Genomic DNA, 12,064 nt, shown 5'->3' with positions numbered 1-12,064 from the left:
AAGCTTTACTCATGATATTCTTTAACCACATCATCCTGCCCTTCACAACTTGATCAATCTTTTGTTCTCATACATGTCCTAAAATAAACCATACCATTCCAAAACTTGCATCCATTTTCTCCCAAGATAACTTAGGCATTTGCACAAGACAATTGTATGAATGATCATTCGATTATCATTGATGCCTTGAAGCATAAATTCTCATTTCATCTCAAAGTGACTTTAAAATCATTACTTTTCCTTCCATTGGGATCCTCCTTCCTACCTTAGCTCTATTCTTTGATCTCACATTGTTTCCACCTATTAAAAATCTCCTCTTACAGACCCCATGTTAGAACTCCATTGAAAGATTTGATTGTGTCTTTCAAGACATCAAAGGCCTTATTGGCACATCAAATTAAAGGGCAACATTACCATGATCTTTGTTATAATTAAAATATCCATTATTAAAGAAAACAATTCTTTATATAGTTGTCATGGACTATCTACATGATTGATCATTGTTGTGATCCCAAGGTAAGAGGGGCTCTAATCAAGTGTGCATAAATCGTACATTCAACTTTGGGAGTTAACATAGCTTTTGCACAAATGCTACTTATTGGAATATAGCAACCAACAATAGCATAATATCATAATATAGATTATCAAGGCATACAAGCTCATCAACCATTAAATTTCATTTTAAACTTAAGATTTGGGGCTATGTGCCCTCAAGAGGTAGCTCCTTAGAGATAGTTCAATGAGGTATTTGGCCAAACTGGCCAAACACCTTTTGGTTTCAATTGTGCCAACAGACCCTTTGAGCTTGTGAGTCATTTACTTTAGCACTGCCCAATTTCTCGCGAAGTTTGGTACAAAGTTGAGAGGGTAGTGCATGAATCTGGTATCATGGCTAAATTTTACTTGGGTGCTAATTGGAGGATGGTCTTGCTTGGCGAGGATGCTCGGCTCAAATCCCATCGATGTTGGTAGCTGGCTGGCCATACATCCGGGTGGGGGTGTTGATGGTAGTGTGGGAGTTTCACAAAAATAGTCTTCAATCATGATAAGGGTGGTGACAACAAGGTGGCTTCGATTGTGATTCACATAAAAGGTATTCTTAGAGACTTTAGTTGGTGCTTTCTTACAAGGTCCCATTCATCAGTAGAAATCTCCTCTTGGTTGGTGTGTCCTTAAAAGTGTAACTCTCTTGCTACATGCAGTGTAGGCAATGCATGTGTGGCCTTTTTGGATTTGCCAAATTTTGTACATGGTCATTTTTTGGGTGTGACTAGCCCCATAATATATATGGCCCTTTGTCTTTTTTTTACATTTTAAAATGAGTAGTCTATAGAGCTTCTTGGTTTGGATCTCCCTTGATGATATAATCAACCATCCTCTCATCTTGGATGCACTTTTCAAGTGTCTAATCCCAAGTGCTTCACTATTCAAAGACCCAAGATAGCAAATGTAGTCAAAGGTCAATCTAATTACCCTTAAGTCTTGCATAATCTTCATAAGTTCCAATTACACAACCCTTTTCTTTAAGAACAAATATTTCTTAAAGTGTATAGATTCTCCAATGAGATGGTTATTTGCATGATTGCATGTGGTCTCGCGTCCATAGTCCCCAATGAACTCTTCATGTATCCAAGCTTCCACCTTTAAGCAAGATTCTAAGAACATATTTATTCTTATTGCTATGGGCTTTTTGAAAAAAAAATTAGTGAGGCAAACTCATTCAATATTGCTGGATGAGCTCCTTGATGATCCACCAATGGATGGGAGCCACACTACTGTCCACGTGAACCCCTTTGTTTCTCTATGGTAGGAAAACCTACATAAACCTTCATAGCCCTAGTACTCTTTCAAAGAGAAATATTCGTGAATTACAAAAAACTTTTAGATCCAAGAGAGATGGAGAGAGAAAACAAGAATAGATGCCCTCCCAAAAGGTAAAAGTTGTGTGCTAGATGCATACTTGATATGTATGACACAGGACATTCTTTTTTAATGTGATGACACTACATGTGAAAATCAATCCTAACATTCATAACCAACATTTTCTTTCATGAAGTTCCATTTTTATTGGCCAACAATGTAGATTGACATCGAGAAATATGATTAAGATTGTCAATAATGCCAAGTTAAGCTAGGATGTCTTAAAAAAGGTGGCCTATTGTACCCAGTAGAGATTTTTGACAAGAAATGGAACTTATTTTGGAAAAAAATACACATGGAAATGCACAGGTGAATTAATTTATGGAAACAATGGAAAAAATGGCCAACCAAGATAGTTCTAGGGCTATTAGGTGGCAACTAGTAAGGGCAAAGGGTAGGGCCTATAGATGCAAGCACAGTGGTGAGAAAGCTTGCTATGGTGATCCTTGCTATTACTTGCCACCTAGTTATTGTCTTCTTCCACACCTCCCCCCTTGTCCCCACCCTAGTCTTTGCTCATAGTACGGTATGGCCTAGGTTCTCAAGGTCCCCAACCTCCAATCCCTGCTTTTTTCCAACTAATCCACCATGTCTACCTCATCAAAAGTTCTGCAAAACATTAGCTATAATGCATGACTAGTCGTTCCAGACAAGATGGATGAGAGATTCATGGGCACTGTCAAGCCATAACTTTAGACCATGAAATGCCATTTGGGAATTCTCACTTAGGAAATCCTTAGATTCTTCAAATTTGAGGTAAGACTACATATGTGGCTTCATATTCCAACTCCAGGGTCACCTCATCTTCAAGCACTTTGATGGTTTGATGGTTCCCTTAAGAAGATTTATTTGCCTTCTCCACCCATGCTAAAGCAGCTGCCAAAGCTCCCATCCCTCCTTCACCTCTGGAGTCTCATTACTTGGGTATGTTTTAGTTTTATGACAATAGATGTTTATTGAACAAGCCTCTTTGTAGTGGGTTGCTTAATAATGTGCATTCTTTTGACTTTCCTACACAAAGTACGTTCCAACACACTAGTAGTTCAAATTGTGGTGCTTTGTCTTGTTTGAATGCCTCTTAAGTGAAAGCTTTCTTGCAACACATTCATATTTTGACAATAGTATTCTGATGTACAATTTTCCCATAAAAGTATGATTCGAGATGAGTATTGATTGAAGCAGGTATTAGCTTTGTCTTGTTTGAATGCGTCTAAAGTGAAAGCTTCCTTGCAACACATTCATATTTTGACAATAGTATTCTGATGTACAATTTTCCCTATGATTCGAGATGAGTATTGATTGAAGCAAGTATTAGCTTTTGCATATAGCACGTGCTTATGTTGTCATTGCAGTTGAGGTGAGCATCAAATAGAATTTCCTTCTATTTTTATGCTTTGTCCTTTTTCTTATTCCTTTGTATCATGGGGACTTGATAAGGGCTTGAAGCCATCTCTAAAGAGGTAGTGATAAAGACCTCTGATCTCATAGTACTTGGGCATCTGAAAGCAAAGTGCTCCTTAATCTCTTGATGATTGCATAAAGTGCAGATGTGACCCTCTCTGTGTATGCCCTCTACTCGGCCACTCTCGATGATGAGATGCATAACTATCCAATCGATATTCTCAAGGAGTGGGGAATGTCTAGCATGTCTATGGCCATCCACACCATAGCAAGTACATGCTTGATTCATGTTGGGTCTTTGTTGAGCTCCCCAATTCTAGTTGTTTTGTCTTCTTGGTGCAATGTTGTTGAATCTTTGTTGCATTGGTCCTCCCACTCCAATTTGATTGACTGCTGGTGGTGGGGTGACATTGTTTATTGCTTGAATGTGAGGGGGTACCTCCCTTTGAAGTTTAGGTTGTACCAACACTTATCTTTGTCATGATTATCTTTGCCACAGCACTCACAAGAAATCTTGTCCTTGTTGGGTGACAACCTAAGATTTTGTAATTGTTCCTTAATAATTTGTTCTAATCTAGAGTCTCTGTTTGAACTCTTGTCACCTTTCTATTTGTTCTTTGCCTTATCCTTGGCCTTTTTCTTCTTTTCTTTCTTCCTCATCCTCTGCATCAGAATTAGTTTTGGTGTTTGAATCTGTGTTTGAGTCATGGGATTTTTTCTTCTTTCATTTCTTTGATTTTTTGTGATATCCACATCTCCTCTCAGCTCTTTTGGCTGCATCCACCAAGTTCTTGAAGTCATTTGCCCCTACCAACTGGTCTCTTCCTACCACTGTAGTTTGCAATTCTCTGTTCAATCCTTTGCAAAAGTAATCACCAAGCTGCTCTTCAAAAGGCCTTTGTGGGTCGGCTAGCCTCTGGTTCAGATTTTTGGACTTTTCTGCATAGTCTTCTACCAATAGGTCTTTCTGCTTCATATTCCAAAGCTTCTTAAGCACTGCTTTTGGAGTCTTTTTTTTTCTAAATCTATTTAGGAACACATCTTTTAAAGTATTGTAATCCAAAAAATTAGCAAGGCCATATTGCATAAACCAATTCATTGCCTTACCCTCAAAGGTAGCTGTGAATTGTTCTTTCTTCACTATATTAGGTAGTGCCCCAAAGCTGCTAGCAATCCAATAGGTCTTGAACTGTCTAACATGGCTTTCTGGATCTTGTCCTTTCTTCCCATCGAATTTTGCTACTTTGACTAATGGGTTCTTCATCCTAGCAGGTGGTGGAACTGGCACTCTCCTCTTTGGTTGGCATGGCAAGGGATTGAAGTTGAGTTGTCTTTCCGTAGTGCATAAGTTGGTAGCTAGATGTGTTCCAAATGTAGTTCAAAGAAAAGTTTCAACTGGTGTCAAAGCATTCAACACTCCAAGCTCATTTGTTGCTTCTTGTAATTCTGAGTTGTGATGTGAATCTGTTATTTAACTTTCTCCACTTTTTATGTAGTCAGGTTACTATCACTATCGGTTTTAGTCTAGCTTCCAGCTTTAGCTCGTGCTCTATTTCTTGTGAATTATAGTGAGCCAACTCGGTTGGGTGACTACAAGAACTCAGCTTCATTCGACATTCGCTGGCAGTGCCTCGATGAAATATATTGATTGTGTCAGAATGTGCTTGACTTGATTCAAATGCTGGTGAAGAGTCTGTCTTGAGATTTCTTGGAGTTTTCGACTATTGGCCTTGATTGTTGTTGAATTAGAACATGTTCCATTTGATACCTCGTTGTGTTGTTTGAGGGAATGGCTCTAGAGACTCCTTAGCACCATCGCAACTCTTTGTCTTGTCCAAGTTGCATTGGGTACTCCGTGGTGACCCTCTTAAACTTTGATCTTGCTACTTGTGTTGTGTCTTTGTTATTTGTCACAGTCCGTCTTTGTCATGTACCTACTATTATCGAAAACGTCGGTCAGAGCATTGTCGGATTGGAGCACCATCTTCTTGATATCAGGCCTCCTTGTTTGTTTCACCAGTATGAGTGATACAATCTTCTTGTGATTTCCTGTTGCTTCTTTGATGGCGGAGTGAATCAATTCAACTATTAGCTCCTGCTATGTTGCTGTAGATGATTTATTGTTGATGTAGTAGTCGGACTGCGACTGCTGAGTTCCTTTTGCTATTGCTGCCACGCTTACGTGTGAGGTGCACTTGCTCGTTGTCTTTGCCTTTAGTTCTTCATAGATTGTTCCCTTGTTGCTTTGTATTGGCAACTTTTTGTATCATCCATTGCTTGTGGCTTTGTGTAGGAAAGGCGCTGTCTCATGTCCAAATACCTTTTGCCTATAATGCTCTATCTTTCTGGGCTCAAACATGTAGTAGGATTGCCAAATGTGTTGTAGGTGAACATAACATAGAACACTTCTACACTTTCATGCATAGAACATAGTTAAAACTTCAAAACTTCCTATACGAAATTGAATCAGAACAGAAAGAAACTTTGAAAGATCATTGTACATAGACTTTCAGAGGTAAAAACTACAGTCACTGCTGCATGCAAAAACTTTCTATTTCATTTTCTATCTTGAAAACAACAACAAGATCCATCTTGAGGCTTGCAACATCCATTACAATGGTCCAACCATAGTCCAATAACTGTCGAAATGATAACATCATTGCAGAGACAAATCCCAAGGTAGTGGTCTTGCCAAAACTATTATAACTACCTTTCCACCCAATAGATAACGTCTCAAAGATGATCACTTATCAAGGTGGTAACTGGGTGGTAAAACACCCTCAACAATCAATAACCAAGAAGCGGTTGTTCGACGTTGTCATAACTAGCCTAATAAACCTACGTAAGGTGGTTGATCATCAAAAAAGTCCAGGCATTCACTGTTAAAGAGATCCAAACTACTGGGTGTTCACAAAATCACGTCTTGACTTACTTGGTGGAGGTAGCTGATTAACCACATAAGAAAATCACTGTTTTTTGTGATGCTCTTTGTGGAGGTAGTGCCCATATATAGTCTTATAGTCTTTGGGCTAACTTGGTTGGCTCAATGATCTATCAGTGAGACTATTAGCTGATCTAGTTGGTACAAATGGTGTTGATTTGTAAGCCTGCACATATTTATGCATTACTTGCATTTGTGGACTAATTTTTCCAAATGCATGCCACGTCATTGTATTAATGACTATTTATATTTTCACACTTCTACCGCTTTACATTTTTGGCATTACCAAATGCATTCTCCAAGTCATCATTATGATGATTATTTTTTGTGTGTATTGACATTGCTATAGGAGATCAAGCTTCCCATATAGTTGTGTCTCAATAGAAATGTTATCATATAAATCCAAATCAGGACATTCCAAGGATTGTGCTTTCCCTTTAAATTTCATCATTTGTGTTTAGTACCATGCTATTGTAGCAATGAACTAATGCCTTTCCATGATAGTATTGATTCATTGGTCACTATGGTCTACCGTATGCTAGTGTGGTGTACCCTACTGGGGCAAAGCTAATTTTTTATATTATGCTTTAAGTGTAAAAATAATTGGGGTGAGTTTAAGGAAAAGTAAATAAATGGTTATGTAAGGTAGAAAAACTTAGTGTATTTAGGTTTGTGAACGTAAAGGGGAACGAGTAGGGGAGAAATTAAGGATTAGAGTAATAAATTTAATTTTAAGATTTAGAGAATAAGAGAAGGAGAATTTATAAGAAAGAGGAGCTTAAAGGAATTTCAAAGGTATTTAAAGAAAAAAATTAAGAATTTTCAAAAAGAAGAAAATTAAAGAAAGAATTTCAACGAAGGGAAAATTAGAAAAATTGGGAAGAATTAGGAAAAATAGAAAGGATTTGAAGGAATTAGTAAAAATACGAAGCAATATCGAGAAATAGAGAACAAGTAGGGGAAAGTAGGAAATTAGGATAAGAATTAAAGAAAAAAGGGGGGAATTGGGAGAATAGCCAAAAAATTAGAAAAAATATATAAGAAATTGGAGAAACAAAATGGAAAAAATAAGAAGAAATAGGGAACAATTAGGAAAAAATAGGAAATTAGGATAAAATAAAAGAAATTAGGAAAAAAAGGGGGGAAAGAGGAATAGAAAAACTTAGGAAAAAATAGGGGAAAATAGGGAGAGGAGAAGTTTGAGAGAGTTAAACTTAGCGAATGTAGGAAAAAGAGAGAGGAGTGATAAGTGAGAGTAGAAAATAGGAAAATTGAAAGAACTAAGGGGAAGTTGAGAGAGAGAGAGAACATAGAGAAATATTTAAAGAAATAAAATTAGACAAAATAGGGAGGAAAAATAATAGGAAATTTTAGAAAAAATAGGGAAATTGTAGGAAGATTTTAGAAAAAAGTAGAAAATTAGAAAAATATTAGGAAATATTTATTAAAAAAACAAGTTTTAGATAAGGAAAGAAAGGCAGGGGGAGGGGAGTTGAGAAAGGGTGTGAGGAAAATTAGAAGAAAGAGAGGGAAAGGGTAAAGAGTGTGGGAGGAAGTTTCATTTGAAGAGAGAGAGAGGGGAGAGGCAATTAATTTACCAAAGGGGCAACAAGGGAAAGAAGTGTAAGTTGCATGGATAAAAGGAAGAAAAGGATTGTGTGTGTGCGTGTGTGTGTAAGAGAGAGAGAGAGAGAGAGAGAGAGAGAGAGAGAGAGAGAGAGAGGAGACCATCTTTTAACAAAGGGTTCTACACCCAGGATAGGGTTGTCTTGATGTTAGCTAGATGTTGTGTAAATAGGGCATGTTCTTGGATTCATCTAGGTATGTTCATTTCCCTACTCATTGCTCTTTGAGTCCCGTTTTTTTGAAGGAGATGTGCCCAATGACCTTGAGGATTCCATTTGATTAGTTGTTATTTTACATGCTACCCTTTGTCTTTTTTAGTAATAATGGAACCTTGAATACAATTTGGATGGATAATTTTAAAGTTTATAGCAATCAAGTTGATAATGCATTTAAGTATTACTTTGATGGGTTAATTTTCAAAGGCTTATTTCAAGTCGAGGAATTGTCTAACACTTGGTTTTCTTCCCAATGTTGTTGAGGATTCATCTCAACATCATGTGTTATCATATGTGTATAGCACTAACACATAGAGTACTAAAAAGGAAAGGATTGGACACCCTAACTCTAACCCTAACCCTAAAGGCATCTGTATATATTCATTCTTTTCAATTAAATCTAGTGTATAGTTAGTCATTTGTGGTGTGCTCACTAGCTGTGCCATCTCTCCTCATCTCCACTCTTCTTCTCTTCTCTTTGCATATTTGTTCATGGTATCAGAGCATTCTTGCCTTCCACTGAGGTATCGTGACCCATGTGAGAGACTGTGATTATTTGAGGGATTGAGATCAAATGCTTCGTTCTTTCATTCTGTCAATGAAATAAAATTTTCGTCCATTCATTTCATTGTAAGAGAGATTGAGTGCTCATTCTACTATGAGAGATTCCATTCATTCTTCTTAAGAGATTTATTTTTAGTATTCATTCTCCTTCTTCAAGAGAAATATAGAGAGAGTTCATTTAGGGAGATTCTCCTGTGATATAGCATGAAGAAGTGTTCTCTGAGAGATAGAGAGAGACTTTGTGTGTTGAGAGAGAGAGCTTGAGAGAAGGGAAAGAACCTAGAGTTCCCTCAAGGAGCAATCGTCTCATCGACCCACAAATGAGGCTTCAGCTTCGACAAAGTCCCTACAACTATCCATAATGCTATGGCAACCCCAGGCGCCATGGCTTCATCAATCTATTTCTCAAGCTACAAGAAAACAACAACCTCTCAAGGCAATGCGACTAACCAAACGACTAATCAAACTAACAGCAAATGAAAGCAATGAGTGATAGCAACTTCTATAACAAAGCGTGGTTGTCCAATGTCAAAGCAAAATGGCTCAGCTTTGACATGTTTAGCACCAAGACATAACACCATTGTTGACGCAGTCATCTTTCCATCAACCAGTCTTTGATCTAGGTGGAATTTACTTTCTGCATATTTCCTTTCTCTTCCCTTCAGCCTATCTTTTGGGTTTCATTCCCAAAGGTGAAGGATGACCCACAACTAAAGAGGGGGAATCCACAATATGTATAGGATCATAAGTTGTACTCATTGTACATGCTTTTGCTATGTAGTCACTGTGCTCATATATGCACATACTACTCTGATTTCTTTTCAATTTTCTTTTTTAGTTTTGGATGCTATCATATCCATGAAACGAAACACAAAAACATCCTGTACATGCACCCTCTACTTACCCAGTGTAATTTAAGAAGAGGTATTGAGGATGGTGTAAATTGCACCATACCTTCAAGGCATAAGGGCAAACCCTAACCCTAATCCTAAGGGGTTCACATGTATATCTTCATGTTCATGTTCAATACACTTGGTGTACAGGTAGTTATATCATGTGCACTCCTCTCTCTCTCTCGCTCTCTTACTTCTGCTATCACTATTTAATGGCAAATTCCAACATTAGAAGAATTACAATCAATGTTACTTGGTGAAGTACTCAGGAATTAGGCCATTCATGCATGCAAAGGTCATTCCAATGATCAAGTATTCACAACTTTAGATAGAAGAAGAGTCAAAGGTAGTTCATCTCAAAGGAGTGGTCATCTCATCATCAAAATCAGCATCAAAGTCATCATCAGCAGAGCAGCATTATCAACAATAGCATCAGCATCCAAGAGGAAATCATTCCACAGAGGAAGATTCCAAGGAAGAGGGAATGCATCCACCAATGTGTCAAACATTCATTGCAATACGGTCATAAGTTTGGACACTATGAAAGAGATTGCTGCAAGAAGCAATACGACCAAGGCAGTCAATCCAGTAGCAATCAAGGGAGTTTTTGTGGAAGAGGAAATCACCATGGTGGACATTCAAGTCACAGTCATTATGCCAATGAACCTTAGAATATGTTTCTTGCAAGTGAGGATATGCAAAATATTGAAACAATGTACCTTGATATTGATTGCAATTCAAAAGGGTAATGCAGTTATCTAGTTGATCAAGCAAATCAGGGTCCTTGTTACATCGACAGGGGTGCATCATCTCATATGACAAAGCATCAGGAATGGTTTATAGAGATGAAACCATTAGAAAGATAGAAGAGCATTACCTACACTAGAGATAACACACAAAATCTAGTTTAAGGAAAAGGCATTGTCCCTATGAATAATTCCATTGGTACGAAAGGATTTGGTGAAGGATGTACTCTATGTTCCCAAGCTCATGAAGAACCTCTTGTCAGTTGCGCAAATAATGGAACAGTGACTATTGAGTCATCTTTGATGGAGATGACATGCATGATCAATGACAAATCCAGAGGATATCATCTAGCAAGAAAAGGAGTCAAGGAAGGACACTTGTTCAAAATGCTAGCTTCAGTACCATATTTACACGCCATGTTAGCTCATTAACAACTGATGCTAGTTTCTACAGTATGGCATAAGAGATATAGACATGTCAATTTCCAAAGCATGATGCAGCTAAGAAGTCAGAATATGGCAATTGGAATTCTGAAACTATAGTTTCTTGGAAAAGTTTGCGAAGATGTTGCTTCAGTAAACAAAAGAGAACCAGTTTTGGTAGAAGCACCTTTTAACCAACAGGTATTCTTGATTTGATTCATACAAATGTATGGGGTTATGCACATACTCGCAGCATCAATGGTAAAGATACAAAGCTGGACTAGTTGAAAAAGGTTTTGCATAGCAGTATAGTCAAGATTATGATGAGACTTATGCTCCAGTAGCAAAGATGGATTCCATAAGATTTTTTATATTACTAGCAACACTAAGGAGAGGCCCTCGCCCCTTGTTATGGGTTGCAAGAGGCCTTGATGATCATAAGAAATACACATGGCACCTATCATGGCAAGTTGCCAAACGAGTAGATGGGGATGGACTTAGGTTGAATGGGCATGGCTAAGAATATTTATGTAGCTCTCATATGTTGCTATAGTTACTCTAAGGAGATGTCTCTTGCAAGTTGTGAAGTTTGTTGCAAGTTGTGTGTATAGACCTACCAAGTTTTGATTATATTTGAGTGATTGGTAGACTACAAATAGTATTAGAGCAAGCTACAATTTTATTATGAGAGAAGGTGATGAAAAATAGATTCCTTTATGCAATATTGCAATCTCCCTAGTTTTGTCTACTCAATTTTTGCAAAAGCTATTTGATATGTGTTGAGTATTGGCTAGTCATGGATTTTCCAATGCAAATGGTTATTATGGTTGGTCGAATGTAATTGTTGTTTACCTAGAGAGAGTCAACTTATTAAATGTTTAGCTGATATAGATGATTGCCTTTGATTGGAATTACCCTTGTTGAAATTGCATTGTTGATTATTGAATGATTAATTGTGACCTCTGTTAAAATTAAATGTTTTTTAATTATCTTTGAGAATTGGAGTTTCTTCCTCTTTGAGAATTGAATTGGCCTCTTCCTCTTGTGTGCTCATATTTTTATGGTCATTTGTTCCTTTTATTGTTGCATTAACATGTTTGACATTCCTCAAAGATTGGAGTCCCATGTAACCATTATAGTTAGATTTGTAATTAATTGGCGCTAACTTGGTTGATATCTTTGATTGAAATTAGACTTGCATTGACTTGACGAGCATTAAAAAAGGGTAGAAATGAGCAAAATAATTTTTATGCTCAAAGGAGAATAAAACACAAATATTTTCTTGTAATTTTTTTTTAAAGATTTACTCACAATGAACTAGAGGACTCTATGGCA

Source organism: Dipteris shenzhenensis, chromosome 6 (assembly GCF_047967505.1).
Source record: "Dipteris shenzhenensis isolate YYH24624 ecotype China chromosome 6, Dip_SZ_1.0, whole genome shotgun sequence".
Classification (NCBI taxonomy): domain Eukaryota; kingdom Viridiplantae; phylum Streptophyta; class Polypodiopsida; order Gleicheniales; family Dipteridaceae; genus Dipteris; species Dipteris shenzhenensis.
Note: the sequence above shows the minus strand (reverse complement) of the source record.